Raw genomic sequence first — 18,625 nt, 5'->3', positions numbered from 1 at the left:
ATTGCATATCGCCAGTGTGCGAACTACATTCCTGGCTTCTAAGAGTAAAATCCTTTTGCAGACCCACTGGCACTGATAACCAGACCTCACCAGGGTTTTCATCAAATTTATCCTTAACGCACAGAGAGGCAGCACTAAATTTTTGAGCATAGGGCTTGGACAGGGCTCAAGTGTTCTTGATGTCCCATGAACATAGTAAATAAATAGCCTGAACTGTAAAAAGAGTCAAGCATATTTTTTTTTTTTCGCTGATAAGGATGCCTGCGGCTGAGGATAATTGCATTCCCTAGCAGGATCCACTTGTTGACTTGAAGGAGCTAAATTACCAGCAAGTATCTTTCAAAGTTAAATGACTTGATGGTAATCACCATTTAAATCATTGTACAATCTGCTTTTATCCAGTGCAGGTGAAATGATATGAACTTACAAAAATACTATACCTTGACTTTTGTAGAACCAATATATGTCAGAGAAATAAAAAATTCACCCATCTCTGAACTCAGTTGCCTGTGAATTACAAACAAGATGTGAGCAGTGGCCAGTGATAAACAACAGCTACCAAATCCTACTAAATCAATGGTGCACAGTGCCACATATCCCAGATTTTCATGGGAAGGAGTACTCTAGAAGAGTACAAAGCATTGAGAGTAGAGGGGCGTGTCCTCAGATAGATCCAGCCAAGCTACTGTCGAGCTGTGATCCAACTCTGGTCCTCAGCAAGCTAAATAACATCAATATTTCACTAATTTGCTTCTACTGATTCCAGTTCTGCAAACAGCTTTCTCTGAGATGTGCTCCATTGCCTACTATTCTTATGCCAAAGATTATTTAGATACTTAGTGACTGGTGAAATGAAGAACCAAACAGCAGGTTTAAGTGAAAGTAGACAATGGAGAAGTTCTTGGTCCAATGCTTCTCCAAAGGAAACCCTGGAGTTCAGTACCTCCATGGAGTATATTTGTTGCATCCCAGGTTTGGGTTCAGATTAGGGGTTCTGATAAATGTTATCTAGCTGGTTCTGTGTGCCCCTGTGTACCCCCATGTTCCCCCCGTGATGGTTCGCTCTGGGTCACTTACCATTGGAGCATCCCCATGTCAGTCTTGTGGCCACCCCCCTGTCCATTCCTGAGAGTTCTGTGTCTGTTACCCCATCCCCATGTCCCTGTTCATCCTGGAACCCTGTACACACCCCTGTCATGTCCCCATTGGTTGCCACAGTCTACGTCACTCCCACATTGCCTGTCCCCACTGGGAAAGGGGGGCTTCTGCCCATGTCTGCCCTCCCCCTATAAAACCCCCATGTGCCCCTTTGTTTGCCGCCATCTTGTCCATGCAGCGCTAGGGAGCGGTCGCTGCTCTCCATCACAGTACCACGTGACAATAAACCCTCTCCAGCCAACCGCAAGGACAAGGTGTGCCTCCTTCGCCTCTTTGCCTCATCCCAGCACCAGTTACAGAGCGTGGCCAGCCCATGCCGGTGCGCTGAACAGCAGAGTGCCCGGACCATGCAGCACCCCGGTCCAGCCGAGAAGCAGCGCCTTTAGCTGGGCCCCCAAGCTGCCCTGGATCAGGGAAAAGAATGCAACACAGCATATATTTGCTTCGGTTTAACAAATTCATACATTTTATTTTGAATGGACATGGCCTCATCTTCAGCTGTATACAGCTACTTCAACTCTTCTTCCTTTTATTGAGCAGTTAACACAATTACCTAGTTCACAACAATTTAAAACACATCAATTTACCCTGAAGTTTCTAAGAATTTTATATGTTTTCAAAGTCTTTAAGACGCTCGACAAAAAGTTTCAGTAATGTTGGTAATCAGTGTTCCATGTCATAAACCACTGTCTATCTGACTAAGGGCTAGCACACTTTAAGAGTATCAGCCTCTACCATATACCGTGTGAGGACCCGTGTGCTTCTGTTTGACCTTTCAAAAGAAAGGCCTTGGCTCTGTAGAGAAGACACCAAGTCACAGAAGCATCACTAAACAGCAATTATGTCTGTCTTATCACACAATCCTGTAAGGCACATGAACACCTGAGCATCTGCCACCCCACTGTAAAATGGTAAATAAATACATGGAAAGGCAAGTAAGGGGAGTAACCACCTAAATACTTTATAGTTCCGCCATGTATTGCCTCATCCATAACGCAAGGGAAATTTGTGATCAGAGCCTGCCTGTGCCCAATCTTACTGGGAAGGCAGTAATTCAGAAATGAAAAGCTGGAACAATAAAATGAAGCACATTCATTGATATGGGTAAAATTCCAGTACAAATAATGATGTTAGAGGCTGGGCTGTGTTGATGAGGCATTCTTAGAAAGAAATCAAATATTCCCAGTATGTCTTACTTGAACTATAAGAACTGTGCTACAGACCAGCAAAGGCACCACAACTGAGTATGTTTGTTCAAAACTCAGAATCGGTTTGGCTGCAATACAGTGTGCAAAAATTTTCAATTTTCCAAGAAATTTAAAGGCAGAAACATTTTAAACTGTAGAAAATAATCTTATCTGCAAAAGTCAAAATATTTTCTGGTTTTGTCTTGAAAAATATGATTTCAGGGAGAATGAAGGAGAGGAAAGTGATTTGACAATGTATCCCACAGTATTCCAATTTCCAATTTGTGCTTTTTCAGTCTGGGTGGACAACCAGATTGGCTAAAAATATTGTATAATCATGCTTGGAGGGTGGTAATTAAGGGGACATTCTCTACATGGACTTTGGTAACGATGCTGGGACTGTCTTATTCAATGCTTTTGTGAGGGATCAGAGTGCATTCCCCTCAAGTGTCAGATGATGTTGCTCTGGTGGGAGTAGTAGGTGGGCTCTAGGGCTTCTCTGCCATTCAAAAGCATCCAAGACTTGTTGGAGCAGTGAGACAGCAAGAACATAAAGAAGATCAAGAAGGATAAATTTAAAGCTTTTTACCTGGGAAGAAAAATCCCCCGCAACAGCACAGGCTTGGCACTGACTGCCTAGGAAGCTGCTGTGCAGGAAATTCTTTGAGGGTCCTGCTGAGCTGGGCTGGACTGGAGCTGATCATGGGCCCATAGTTTTCCCTGGAAGAAAAGGGATTAACAGCAACCTGGACTGTAGGCACAGAGCAGAGCCTGGAGATTCAGGGAAGGAACTATTCTCCTCTACCCCACATTTGTGCGGTCATAGACACATAGTACCCAATATAGGGTTTGTCACTGCAAGGAAGACACTTTTAAACTGGTGATATTTCAGTGGAGGACACCAAGATGATAGGAACAGAAACATTTCTCAGGAGAAACTGGGAAAGCTGGGTTTGTTCAGCCTGAAGCAGAGGCAGTTTTGGGACAACCCGACAGTTGCCCCCACTGACCAAGGAGAAGCTCTCTAGAACTGGTAGCTGAGCTCTTCCCTTCAGTACATTGAGGGACAAGAGACAATGTGTAGGAATAGAAGCAGCAGAGGTACAGACTGGAGAAACCTTTTGTCCATGAGGACAGATGAGCATTGGTATCAGTAACCCAGAGATGTTTTGTTTTAAAACCTGGAGGTTTTAAGGTCTTGACTGATATGAGGCCATGAGAAATCTGATCAGATCTCTTGGGACCCGGATCAGTGCAAAAGGTTGTTCTAGAAACCTCCTGAGGTCTCTTCCATCATGCATTATATTGTGATTCTATGATTCTCTAATTTATAATGTGAAAAAAAAGGCACGGTTTTTGTCATAAAGAAATGAGAGGTCAAAATGCCCCATTTCAATTAAGAAATGAAATTTTGCTTGTTTTGAAAAAAATATTGGTATTTTAATTTTCAATCCATATTTCAGCAAAACCAAACTCCCTGAGGAAGTTTTGATGCTGATGGAGCAGCAGTCTTGGATGAAGGATGGTCCTTTAGGAAATCTTTGAATGGTTCCTGAAGTTATTTACATCAGGAGAAGGAACCTTAGTTTGCTGTGGTTTATTAACATAGATTGGAAGTGATCACTGCATGAGAAAGCTACTAATCTTAGAGATACACAGGAAACAAAACAGGGAGACAGGAGTCTGACAGTGGACAGCAACACATTTAAGATTTAACTTGTCTCTGCATAACTTGGCTGCATTGTTTAAGGGTTTTTTTTTGGCTTTTTTTTTTTTTTTTTTTTTTTTTTTTTTACCACATCTGTTAGTTCTTCATGAAATCTGGAAATCTGTAGGAAAACAAATAGGAAATTCACAGTCCAGTGGCTGAAACTCTTTTTCTTTGTATGGCCAGCAGGAGGAAAAAAAGGTTGTTGAGGTCTCCCTGCTTCATTTACAGTAATGAGGGACCCACAGAACAACTGCATTCACAAAGTAAAAAATAATGTTTGTTTTTGGTGAAATTATTAAAGCAGCTCTGTGACAGAAAATATTAAAAGATTCTTTCTAAAGCAGTTCAACAGTGCTGCAGGAAAGCTGGCTGGAATAGCTTTACTCTTAGTCCTTTTTCTTTAGACTTGGCCTTCTTCGCAATGTCTTTATTTCTCCTGTTGCTCCTGTTGGAGCTGAATGGTAAGAAAAGCATTTCTAGGTCTATATTGGAGCAAGTCAGAAGAGTCACATTCAAAGTATAACAAACTGACTTTCAAAGAAGCTAATTTATAAACCTCTGTTATAACTGGAAGGTTTTCAAAAATTCAAAGCTGAGAGGTAGCTTTCTAGGCAGTGGTATGTCTACCTGCTGGAGGAAGTTTCCTCTCTACCTCTACTGTAGTCACAAAAGAGGAATATGTACATTTTTAGAGGGCTCTCTAATTCATTTATTCTACATGGGCATTTTAAGATGAGATTAATTACCATCCAGAAACAGACAACTTTAGAAAGGAAAAATACCATAATTTAAATACCTTAGGACTGTTCTCGTGTGTTTTGGATTTATTGATATCATCAAACAGATAAATTAAAAAATCTCTTGCAGATTATATTTGTTTAGTTAATCCAAGTACGTGACTGGTGGATTTGGCTGTACACAGGTGGTAATCATTTATGAGTCTGAAATAGCAGGATATAAATACAAACAAAGAGCCCTGCCTCTGACAGACCTGTACAAATATATCAGTCACTTTTCTTCAGAGCTATCTGACTTGTCTTTGTGCCTTAATCAATAAAGTTCTCAAATGATTAAACAAGTTGATTTGTCCATTGTTTTTAGAACATGTCCTTGCTCCTAACTCTTCAAAGTCAAATAGAATTTGCGTGTGATATTATATTATCCTCTAGAAGGCTTTTTCTTTCCTGCAGGAAAAATTATCTGTTACCTGATATAATCTTATTTTCAGTAATAACTTATGTGCCATTACCAGTGATTTTGACAGAGTTTTCTTATGAAGACCTGGGGGTTTTTTGGTCTTGCTTTGGTTTTTTTCTAGTTCATATGCAGTTAATATTGAATATACGCATGCCTTAGTTCTTTATTATTGAGTACTATTTTAATGATCACTGTGGTGTGTTCACCTTGGCCAAAAGCTAAGCACCCACCAAGCTGCTTGCTCTTTTCCTCATTAGTGGGGTGGTAAAGAGAGTTGGAAGAAGAAAACCTGAAAACTTATGGGTCAAGTTGAAGTTTTATAAGCAAAGCAAAGCTGTGCAAAGAAGCGCACTCAATGAAAAGTTTTGAATCCATTCCTCCTCTTATCACGTCCTAATGAGTATTTGGATATAAATCCCATTCCTACGGTCTTTTCCTTGGATATATTTATTTTCAGACTGTTTTTTTAGGTTAGCTTAGAAAAAATCTGTAATCATCATACTGAGTAATTCCCATTCCTTGGATTCTCTCTGTGTAACATGCGCAATATAAAAACCCTAATTGCTTAGTTTAGGCATTTGAAGTACACCCTGAGGAGCACTTGCCTGAAGGTATGCTAAAATTCTTACATTCCTTATGAGATCCAGGCATAATATTTGGGGTTAAGAAAATCTTTAAGCAACAGTATGTTTAAAACTGGCTTTGGAATTTTAAAACTTAATTCCTACTGTGGATCTAGCCTCAAGATATTAGATAATCTTTTGGAAGCCAGATCTTCCAAGATGTGGTGTAGGAAGCATGTTCTCAGCACAAATTGTGAAAAAGTTTAGATTAGAATAAATACATTTCAATTAATTAAATTAGCAGTTTAAGAGGAATACTGGAACTGTGTAGCTATAATACATAGTATCTGAGCAGTTTCCTGGTCTTACTACAAGACACTATGGGAACATGATAACAAATTTCAGCAATCATGATATAATTACAAAGAGACAACATCATTAAAAAGATACTCTTTTTTTACATAGAAGAAATCATGTCCTTAGGAAAGAAATTAAACCCAATAGGAATAACCTGAATCTCATGATTGCAGGGAACGAAGAAACTTGAATTTTGAACCTTTAAAAGCATGCATAATTCTGGGAAACCCATCCTATTTGGTCTAACACAAGCAACTGACCTGTGACCAGATAGTGTTCAAGGACAAAACACGAGGGCATGAAGTTTCTCAGAGCTGACTGGGAAAGTCAGTTCAGGCTACAATCATCAGGAAAGATGACTAACTTCTGATATTTTTGCAAGTGTATTTCATCTTTCTCTTTCTGATAACTATCTCTTTCCATTAGTCTTTGTAGGGAGGAGGTGGGGGGGGGGGGGTCAGGGAAGCTGGAAGTAGAGGTGGGAGTGGGAGGAAGTAATTTTGTCTACATTTCTGGTTATGGGGCACAACACCGAAATTTTGAAACACAAGGAAGGTTCTACATTTTGCAACATCCTTGTTTTAAGGCTCAGCTTCACAATGAAATTACCACAGCAGTGTGGTAAAGAAGTTAAATTGTTGCATAGCTGTCTTTGTGTGTGCTTCAGACATAAGGCAGGCAAAGGCAAGCTTACAATACTTCTTTTTGTTATGTTTCCTGTGTTTGTCATGGATCAAATATTTTTGTTTTATTATGTTTTCATGTGTTTGTAATGAATCAAATGCCCAGACATAGATAACATAGACAGCACAAATATTAAGTTATTACATTATTCCTGGATAACAGGTCTGTATCTTGCATATTAGGGCTTCATCTACATTAATTTTAGTGAAAACTTTATTAAGCAATTATCTCTTTTATGCGCTATGTACTTTCCTTGATATTTCAGAGGGTGTAATTTCTTAATAGTGGAATATTTTCCAAAGGAGGAATTTTAATTATTCTTGCTATGTCTTTTTTAATCACCTGGGTAACAAGGGGCAGTTTCATTTTCCTCTTTTAAGTTTGGCATAAGGCCCTGAGTGCTACCCAGTTTGTAGAAGTTTTATATGCTTTATATGCTGCCATCCCTTCTGATCTGAAGTCCCTTCTGCTCTTTCTTTTTCCCACACCATGCCCCCACATCTCTCTCCATTTCAACATACACAAAAACCTATTTCATAAATGAAAACCAGTCCAAATCATCACAGGCATTTAAAGCATGACCATCATTTTTCACAGATCCTAAAATCCTTCCCCTGGGATCCTTGTTCAAACCATTCTTGAAAAACTTGATAAGCATGTTGTGATTATAATTTTTTTCTTTATGCCTCTTGAAGTGCAGTTTGATATTTACATCTACTGAGCATGTGGCAATGTAAAAGGGTTTTTTCCTCCCTCTTTTTAAGATGACTTCCCATGACAATGTGGTTGAAGTATCAACAGTACTAGATCTTTTGTTACAGTGATTAAAAGCATGTCTCTTTTCATCTGTTTTAATCATTCATGGGAAATGGTATCTGAATTCTGAGCAGTGCTCTAAGAGATGATAATCTGAATTCTAAGAATTTGTGTTTGTAGCTATGTCAGTTCCATGTAACTGCTGCAATGAAGTGTATGTAGAGGTACTAAATAATATTAACTACACTCTGTAAAGTCAGAAGGAACAGTAATTAAAAAAAATAAAAACACTGAAGAGGAGACTATTGTGCCCTGAAGAAAGGAGACTTGGATTTGTTACAAACCGCCCTAGAAGGCGAGAGTAACCCAGGATCTCATTAATAGATCCCTTAAGGTGTAGCCAGGTGGGGGTCAGCCTTCTCTCCCAGGTAGCAAGTGACAGGACCAGACAAAATGGTTTTTAATTGTGCTAGGGCAGTTTGGATTGGATATTTGGAAAAAAAAATCTTCATTGAAAAAGGGTGATTGAGCATTGGGACAGTCTACCCAACAAAGAAGTGGAGTCATCATCCCTGGAAATTAAAAATAACTTGTGAATGGTTCAGTTAGGGACGTGGCCTAGTGGTGAACATGGTGGTGCTGGGTTAACAGTTGTACTCAGTGATCTTAGGGGTCTTTTCCAAACTAGATTATTCCATGATTTCTTGTTCAGAATTCATTGTTTATTTTTCTATTCAGTTAAAACCTGCTAATAAAGAGCTACTTCCAGAGAACTTTCATCTTAATATGGCCACCACAATTCCTCATCCTCCAAACTCTACTAACACAACTAATAGATTGCTATTTCCTCACAAGTTCCTCAACTTTTCTACTTGTGATTTTTTTATACTACACTTTTATATCTCATTTGGGCCTAAATCTAAGCCTTTGCCATATTTTTATTTTGGCTGCAATTTTTTGCTACCTCTGCCAAAGTCATGATAAGAGGCATCATGGAAGTTAACAACTGGGAAGAAAATATTCCATTACCTAGAACCCCACCCATCTTGCTGCCAGTGCTGTGTAGGTTTATATTTGAATTGGTCAGTTCTTCAGACATTTTCAGAAATATGTAATATTTTTGTTTGTAATTTTCATCTTCCTTGGTGATTGTTGCTGATTAAAACATCAGTATATTTTATTAAACATAATTTTATGTCCACAATTTCTCACCAAGACTTTTTACAAACTCATTGATGTCTCAGCCCTTAATTTATAATACCAGAAATTAACTGCATTAACAAGAGAAAAATGTTTGAAAAATTGTTTTTACTTTGTTTTTTTAGTTTTTACCTACCTATGAAAGTGAATAATTAATCACAAACTATTAAAAATTAACAAATGCAATTGTTTAGAGATTATTTAAGAAAGAGAGATTGAAATACAAACCAATGTAAATGATTTGGCATTAATTGTATTCTTAGTTTGAAATATAATCCATGAGTTACAAAGCAATTTGATTACATTTTCATTGTATTAATGTTGACAATTTAAAATCCCAAAATAATAAAGCTATCTCTCTAGTACAAACAGAAGTTTGTGATAAAATATATTTATTTAAAAGCACTTCTAGGAGTGGAAGTTCCTTGATTTTTGGATTTATGTCAGTATACAGATTATGTGTACAGTCTAAATATGGAGTTGAAATTTTGCCAAAGTAATTTGAATTCTGAGGTTTTCAGAATGTCAGCTGCTGTAGTAGTATCCAATTAAGGAGTCACATTAAATAGCAGACATTAGTGTAGTGCTATCTGTTACTAATTCAGTTTTTATGGGCATAATCAGAAAGTTTTACTTCTAACAGGTTGCATATATAAATTACTTACAAATAAAAATTATCTAAGTACTGCTTCTTACAATGGCTTTAACCAGTCTGAAATAAAGAACAGTGTTAAAGGAAATAGCCTTTTTCAGTAACTGTCTTTTATAGCTATTTATGTAGATTTTAGACCAATGTGGATTTGATTTAATCATATGGAGATTATATTTGTACAAAAGGTGACCAGCAGTGAAGCAGTACACATACATCATAAGCTATTTTTAATTTCCCTTGTATTTTGGAACTGGTTCCTTTAGCCATTGAAATATGAATGCTTCAACTTGCTTGTAATACATTATCCTGTTCTTAAGGTAAGGTCACTTGTGTTCAGTAGCAAAACCCCACAGCTGTTCTTTTTAAAGCTATTGTAATGAACACACTCTCATACTAGCAAAGCATTTAAAGCGAACAGTTTTTAAGGAAAAGCTTTTAGACACTATAAATTTAAAGATATTCTAGCAGAATAAAAGAGATAAAATATTGGCTAGACAAAGTTTTCAACTTCTATAACAGAATTACACTCCTCCAATAAATGCATCAATACTACAGGAGAGATTTTAATGACCAAAAAAATAAAAGTGTAGGGTATTTATAGGTTGAGATCCACTAATTGTAGCAAGAAGTATGTGTGGTCAATTCTAGAGTGGGAAGAACACAAGATGAAACCTGTGTACTCCAAAAGTTTTTATGTCTGAGTATGGTTTACTAAAGTGATTAACATTTTCTCTTCTGTTTCTTTATCTTAGAAAATCTACTGTTTATCCTTGTTGTGGTGATCCTGTCTGGTTGTGTCTGAGGGTGAGACAGAGCAATTAGGACACCTTTTTTAGTAGCTCAGAGTACTTCACTCCCAGTTGGGATTGAAATATTGAAAGGGAGAGTATTCTCACAGTGGTTGAAAGACATCAATGTCTCATGGGCCAGGAGGTTTACAGAGACTGACTTTGCTGGTCAGATTCAGTGTTTATGTACCCATGAAAATGGTCCTCAGCACCATTTCAGAATTACATGTGCACTCTTGGAAAACAGCTTGATGTTTGTCTAAATGCTCACATGCTGCAGGATTTCTCAAGATATACTGGTGTTGAATGACAGAACTATTATAGCCTGGATGATCAGTGCTCTGCTGTGTGTTTGCTTGATTCCCATGATGTTTACTGTAACATCTGCAATGAGCAGGGGAGAATCAGTGGTGAGCTGTTGATGGAACTCTTGGTTTGAGATGCAGTTTGGGCTGAAATACTGCTCAATTTAGTTGACTTGGAGAGCTTGGAACAAAGATGTTCCATGAGTAGGCACTGAAAGAAGAAATTGTAAGTAGTTGTGTACAAAGTTATATAAGAGCATACCTTTTTGGGCAACATGGCTGGAAAATAGTCTTCAAGCTGTGTGCAAAAGGGGAAAAGATCATAGAGAATTTAAAGATATCTGCATTAGTTGTTTCTCAAGAATTTTTTCTCCTGTTAATTGTGACTTTTTGCTCCTCTTTCCAACTTTTTTTGCTGCTACATGATATTTTGGTAAAGTAGAGGTGAACACACTTTGATTTTATTTAGTAGGAGATACTTTTAGTCATTAATTCAGTAATTAATCAGAGGGAGATTGGGGACTTGCAAAGGTTATTGGAAATGGAATGGCTTCAGCCTCTGCACAACCCAGATGGCTGTTAGGTCATATTTTAAAGGAGGACAGGCATACAGGTGAGTTCTGAAAGACTTATATATGTTCTGAATTTAGTGGAGATTTGAAGCTGCTTAGGACTTGCTAGAAAGTGGCAGCCAAAAAAAGGCCCAAATAGGGTAGAGATATGTTTTTGGTTTGTTTTTTTTTTTTTTTCTCTTTTTTTAAGCTGTCTTTAAAATCCTTAAAATTGTTGTATGTTAGAAAGAGGTCTTTATCTTGAAGATCAGTGACAGTCTAGCCCAGTGGCTGCAATTACATGAGCTGACTCTCAGTCTGTGTCAGATCCTGGAAAGTTTGCAAATTAACTGAGACAAAATGTCAAGTTTGCTTTTGTCCTCTTTTACTAGTTTTGATCCCAGCTTCATGATTCAAAGACTACTTGTAGAACTGAAGCATATAACCGTATAACCATATTATTTTCAGATAAAATAATCTCTGAAAGAATATCAAAGAAAGAATTTATTTATGTTATTCAATTGGAATAGTTGATATATGTCTTAAATACTTCATTTGAATTAAAATATGCTACAGGAACTATAGTGATATGTAACAGGAAAGTTTGTAAAAATCACACCATGACTTTTTCACATTGGATTCATAATATTTCATCTCTTCAAGTATCCAGCTACCAGGTATTCTAACTACAAATATTCTGCCTCCTTATTTGTAACTATATTAGGCATGGAGATTTCTTTCTGCAGCTGAGTAGGAAGAGCTAACAACTTAAACTAAGAATGACGAGGGAAGTCAAGAACAACTAGCAGAACTGAAAGAGACTTATGAACAGGGTCAATGGATAAAAGGCATGGGGTGCCATGACAAGAAAGCACTTGCACATCAGCAAGGAAGTGCCTCAAAGACATCATTCAGGGGAGATCTCCCAACCCTTTCCAGGAACTCAGCATGCAATGGTTCACTGAAGTGCCTGTATACTAATGCAGGCAGTATGGGGAATGAACAAAGCAGGGCTTTGATCATGCTGGGATCTTGGAGACTTTGCAGGATGGTTCCCATGACTGGAGTGTTTCAATGAAGGGATACAGGCTCATTAAGAAGGACAGAAAAGGAATACAAGGAGAGATATTTTCTTTTTATGTGAGAGGGCAGCTGGAGTGCATGGTAGCTCTGTCTAGGATTAGTAGGTTTGAATCCAGAGGTAAAGTTAGAAATGTTAAAGTCCAAATGGAATTGAACCTGTTAAAGGGTGTCAAATATAAAAAGAAGAATAGAGATGACAAAAGGAAGCCCAAATAAACGTGGGCTCATTTCTCAAGGAAATGGGTGGCCTGGTTATGGAGGATGGAGCCAGGCTTATTTTAGTGGTTCCCTGTGACAGGACCAGAGGCAATGGGCACCACCTGAAACACAGGAGATTCTCTCTGATCATCTGAAAACACCTTTTTACTGTGAGGGTGACTGATCACTGGCACAGGTGTCACAGTTGTGGAGTCTCCCTCTTTGGAGACATTCAAAAGCTTCTGGATATGGTCCTGGACAACCAGCTCTAGGTGACCCTGCTGGAGCTGGGGAGTTGGACCAGATAACTTCTGGAAGTCCTTTGCAATTTCAGCTTTTCTGTGATTTTGAGACTGTGTGGCTCGGAAATCAATATTCTATATAATAGATTTTCTGATTCTATGCAGTATTTCAGATAAATGGTAAATAATAATTGTTTATTTATTTCTTGTACTTCTTATTCACTGACTCTTCTACTTAATGATAAGAAACAAATGTATGTTCTCTGGTCCCTACAGAAATCAGAAAGTTATTAGAAATTCATCTGAACTTCAGGAAAATACAGAATTAATTTCTAACATAGTCAACTTGATCCATGTATATTTTCCAGCACTTCAAATTTGTCTTCATGTCAACAGGATGAAACACCTTTATACAGTCTTAGTATCTCTGCACAGGCAAAAGTTTCCTACTTTTTTTTTTGTTCTTCATTGAAGAGGATGGACCACTTGGATTTGTACATCGCTTCTAACCACAGTGTTAACAAGCCTCTGGGACCATTCACATACTCTGGTTGCATTTGCTTTGAAAAATATTGCAACATTATATTTCTACAAATTTTAAATGCTCTGACTAGTTCTTAATATCACATAGTTTAGATACACGTCTTTGTTAGACAAGAGTCTTTATGAACTAACATTATGTTTGGTCTTGTTTTTTCTAATAAATACTCTCATGATTAAGTTTTCTGGTTACAGTCACTGCTATCAGAACTACTCTTTAAGCTACCCTTGTCATTTCAGAATGTTTAAACAACTTCTGGCAAAAACTTAATAGCTGAAATGTTTAAATCATTTTTTTTCATATCCCTAGTTAACAAAAATAAATCCACAATGGGTAGTTAAGACATAGATTAAGTCAGTAAAAACCCAAAGAAGAAGATATTGATCGAATGTAACTTGATATTTAGAAATGGTGCCTTAATAATGATTTAACAGTACTTGTCAGCAAATGCTAATAATATATTTTCTTTCTCCAAGCAGATGTTCTCTACAGTCACTGGTGGGTTTCACAGGGTTGTCATTGGGGTCTCTGGGCCATTGTTTCCCAGTTTGTTATTAGTATTGACTGATCAACAGTCTTTCTCTGAAAGTCCTGGTCTGGCCATGGACCTTTTTCCGGGATTGAATTTGTCATTAGTTAACTATATTTGACTTTTTCAGGTGGGGTTCTTTTCCTGTTTGTAATATCAAATATCTCCATATTTCCTATAAATGGTGAACTGTATCCTCTTATCTCTGAAAATCCAATAACCAAAATGCAAAAAACCCCCTACTATTATAAAAATTATAAACTGCTATTTTTATATATTCAATTTGCCTTTTACATACCTTATAATGAATTTTTCTGCCTGGTTACTTTAATTGGCTAGTTCCTCAGTGTGTACCCTAATCACATAATCAGGTTAAAGTTATTAGCAGTGCCTTGCATTCAGCAAAATGGATGCATTTCTGAATATATAATAGGACTTGATTTTTTAGTACTATTAGCTAGCACCTAATGTCTTCACTTGCACAGCTATAATAAATTAGACCTAATGTCGGCATGGTACTGATTTACCATATTCTACAAGGATAGAAAACTAAAGTTCTGCCTGTTCTTTAATCATTTGTAGAACTGAAGGGAACAAGCATATTCTTGAGGTATTAACCTTTCACTGTTTTCAGTTTCATAGTCATATCAGGCAATCATAATCTTTTCTTTCACATTAATGTTTTTGCTCTGGTCTGATTAGCACTCCTCCTTTAGTTCTGATAACTCTATGACAACCGTCCACATTTTTGACATAATCAGAACTTAAGTCCTATTTTTGAAATAGCCAGAACTCCTCTTGTATCACAGCATGCAGAAAACAATCTGTCAAATAGCGATTTTAAAGTTTCTACAATAAACTTCTGTGATGATCAGGAAAATAATTAGGGTTTCTCTCCTATAATTGTATCAATTTGATTGCATTATTGTCTTATCTGTGCAATGATCATAACATAGAATCAAATACCTGCAATATCATCACTACTTCAGGCAAAGCCAGAGGTGTACTTCAGGCACTCATATAGCCATTTAAAAAAAATTCTATTCTCTAAACAGAAAGAGCTTAATTTTTGGCTTCATCAGTTCCATGGCACCAACACGCGCTGGTTCTGGTTTCTTCCTCAAGTCTTTATTCCTGCACTGACATGCATTTGTAGCTCTAGTATGATAAATATGTGCAAGACCGGTGGCTCTCACTATGACACAAATTATTGAAGTATTAGGAGTTTATTCACCATGGATGGGGAAAGAAACCCAAATCTCTATCAGGAAGATATATCCAAGGTAACCACATAGAATCACAGAACTACAGAACAGATGATGTTACAAGGGATGTCTAAAGTGGTTTATTACATCACCCCTGTGCAAAAGAGAGTCAGCTGGAGCAGGTTGCTAAGGCCCTTGCTGATTCAGGGGAGATAGACAATCTGCAACTTCTCTGATAAACCTGTTCTACTGTTCTGGAAACCTGGCAGAGACCTTTAGCGGTCCTTCTTTTATCATAGACACTGTTCTTTGACACACAAAACTAGTGATCCATTGCTTATTGTCAGAGCATTCATCCATACTCAGCTGCAGAAAGTCACTGCATCCTCTCTACAAACATCAGGAGTCAATGGCCATCTCTGTTGTACAGAGAAACACAGCTCTGAGACAGGCTCAGAGGAAACACCAAGGAAGTTTCTACAAGGGCAGAACTGTGGCATGTCTAGAAAGAGAGGAGAACACATTTCTGTTTCTGGCACAATTTTCATGAAAATCACATTGATGTGATTCCATGAGTCACTGTTTGTCAGCAGAATAATATGGCTGATGGCCACCTTATAAACAGCTGCCTTGTCATACACTTATCCAGTCCATATCATAATAATCTGGCCTTGCTAAACAACTTTGGCTTCTCTTATCAAAGCAATGACCAACAAGTCCTCTACAGAGGCCTGCCAAGATTGTTGGGAGAGTGTGAAATATAAGAAGTGGTTGACAGAAATTATTTTTTTCATCCGTAAGAAGAAAAGTGAAGGAAAGAGGTTATTGCTTTCTTAAGCCCTGATGAGAGGATGTAGAGAAGGATTCTTCTAAGTGGCACTCAATGATAGGAGGAGGGGCAATGAACTCAAGTTGAAAATTTGGAAACTGATTTGATATATGGAAAAATGGTTTTATTGTGAGTATAATTTGTCACTGACAGAGGTTTCACAGGAATCTCCACCCTTGCAGTTATTCAGGAGAAGGATCTGAGCAAGGTGCTTCAGGCAGACCTGCTCTGAGCAGTTATTGGACTACATGACCTCTGGAGGACCCTTTCAACCTACATGGTGCCATGATTTCCTGATGTCTGAAGATACCCAGAATTAAGATGATCAAAATCACAATCAAGTTTGTTTTCAGAATTTTGCACATAAGTGTAAGAACTTTTCATAATCCTGGAAAGACTTATAAACATATTTTCACTTTATGGAATTTGATCAATATCATTGACTTCTTTACAGACTTAATTTACAGTGCTCTAAATGAAGTATAAATCTTAAAAATCATTTTCTTCCCTTGTCTTGTAAAGCAAATATGTGTTTATTCTTGAAGCATGTATATATATATATATATATATATATATATATATATATATATATATATATATAATCCCTTTGGACTGTTCTCATTTTCAGATTTTAGAAGTAAATTGCAAAGAATATGAGGTAAATCATGAAGCGGTATGTGTTTTGTAGCTTACAGCTCAGTATATCTGTATTCTTTCATTTTGCTCTTTGAATAATTAACAGCCTTTTATCATTTAGGTTCTGGGTCAAAAGTTGAATAAACAGGTTCAAATTCAGTGTCACTGTTTTGCCTTCTGATGTTTCAGGAAAGAATGCTTTCATTATGCAGAGGAAATAGTTTGCACTTTCATTTTTTAGCTAAGCTGGCATTCGCTGGAAATTGGCATAAGATAAGAACCTCTGCATTACAAAAAAAAAAAAAAAAAAACAACAAAAAAATAACAAAAAAAAAAAAAAAAAAAACCGAAAAAATAAAAAACCACCACACTAGGTTTTCCACTGGAATTTGAAAGTCCTCCTAAAGTCTGTTATAAAATATTTCCTGACTCTAAGAATTTGTACCTAATGCCTCCTCCCAGCTCTTCCATTTTCCAGATTTCACTGTTGGAAATCCAAAGATAAATTCACAGATTTTATATAAGATTAGAAGATTACCATTTTCTTAAGAACTGAAATGCAGAGCTTAATTAAAGTCTGTTTCTTCTAAATATTTCCCCGGCTGATCATTTAAAGTAGTCCTCAGGATTTTCACCATAAAAAATTAAATTTATTGGTTTATATGTTACCAACATATCCCTGCAGTTTCTTTTAAACTGGTAAAATCATTATTACTCAGTTCTCAAAACTGTTTAAATATAGCTAGAAATACAGAACTATGTTTTTTAGGATTTAGATACACGTTTGGGGTTTTGGTATTTTCTATATGTTTAACCAAGACTACCTTTATGAAAATCGAAAAAAAAAACAAACCAAAAAAAAAAAAAAAAAAAAAAAAAAAAAAAAAAAAGCACACAAAAAAGACAAAATATGCACAAACAAACCCCCCCCCCCAAAAAACACCAAAAAGCAATAAATCAACCAACCAACAAACCCAAATACCACAAACCACTCAATTCTTGAATTCATGTTCCTATGCAGCATATTCATTATTTTTTTCCTTAAAGATTTTGTTTTCAAATCTAAAATTTTTTCATGGACATGCAATTATTTTGTATATGGGCCTTTTTTGATTTTGTTGTTTCGGTTTTTTAATATGTTAATTAATTTCCATGGAACAGGTGTCGCCTGTATCTGCAGTCCATTACAGCTAGCTGAAATTTCCAGAGTTATTTCCTCACTTAAATGAGTGTATTTAAACTATGACCTATTTATCTTTCTTTCTGCAAGATCTGAACATTCTCTCTCCCATCTTCATTCATGACATATTTTTATGTTTATGGAACACACTGATGGGGGTGCAGATGGTGTTTTTAATTCTTCCTAAGCCCAGCAGCCACCTCTGTACTATGTTTAAGCAACACCTTTGAAAGCAGAGACACAAAAGCATGCTTTTTCAGTGCTGATTTGGTATCAAGTAAGCAGCTGAACCAAATGACTGGCTGCATATAGATGTATGGAGAAATAATGAAGACTTCTGCAGCTGTTAAAATGTGATAGTGATAACAATAACATGATTATACTTGCCAGTGGGTTTACAATGCAGGACAGGTCCTATGCAGTGTGGAACATTCTCTCCCCTAAGTAAAGAGACTTTGAAGTATGTAGGGAGGCATTCCACATTCAGCAGGACAGGTCAGTGCAGTGAGATGTAGTCTCTAGCTGTTAACACTCACAGAAAATGCTGTTCGTTATCCTGAGAACAAAAGGAACATGGGAAAGGCAAGTTTCTTCCACATCTGACACTGCAACATGTTAGAGAGTTTTGAGATCTAGTTCTGGCAATCAGACTAAACCACGCTTCCTATAAGATATAATTAAATTGGCCTGGAGCTATAGCTACAGAAAGTAGGTTTCTTCTGAGGATAAAAATATACATTAATTGTTCTGTTTACATCACTTAAAATATATTCTACTACTGGACTTAAGTATATAAAGCCATAAGCCTTTGAATATTCACACATGGTTGAGGTTCTTCATATGCCTAAGAGCCAGGCTAATTTGTGGTCCCGAGCATGTTTCTGGATTGTGGCCCAAATAGTTTAATTAAGTGTTCTAAAATACTTATAATTGAAAAATAAAGAAATAAAATCAAAGCACTAACAATTTTTATAACAGTCAGAAAAAAATTACACACCATCATCAGCTTCCACCCGTCTCCTTCCAGTTTTTCCTTACTGCCCCCAATTACTTTCTCACAACTGCCCCAACCC

This window comes from Vidua macroura, chromosome 2, assembly GCF_024509145.1.
Source record: "Vidua macroura isolate BioBank_ID:100142 chromosome 2, ASM2450914v1, whole genome shotgun sequence".
NCBI lineage: Eukaryota > Metazoa > Chordata > Aves > Passeriformes > Viduidae > Vidua > Vidua macroura.
This window is presented reverse-complemented; position numbering follows the sequence as displayed.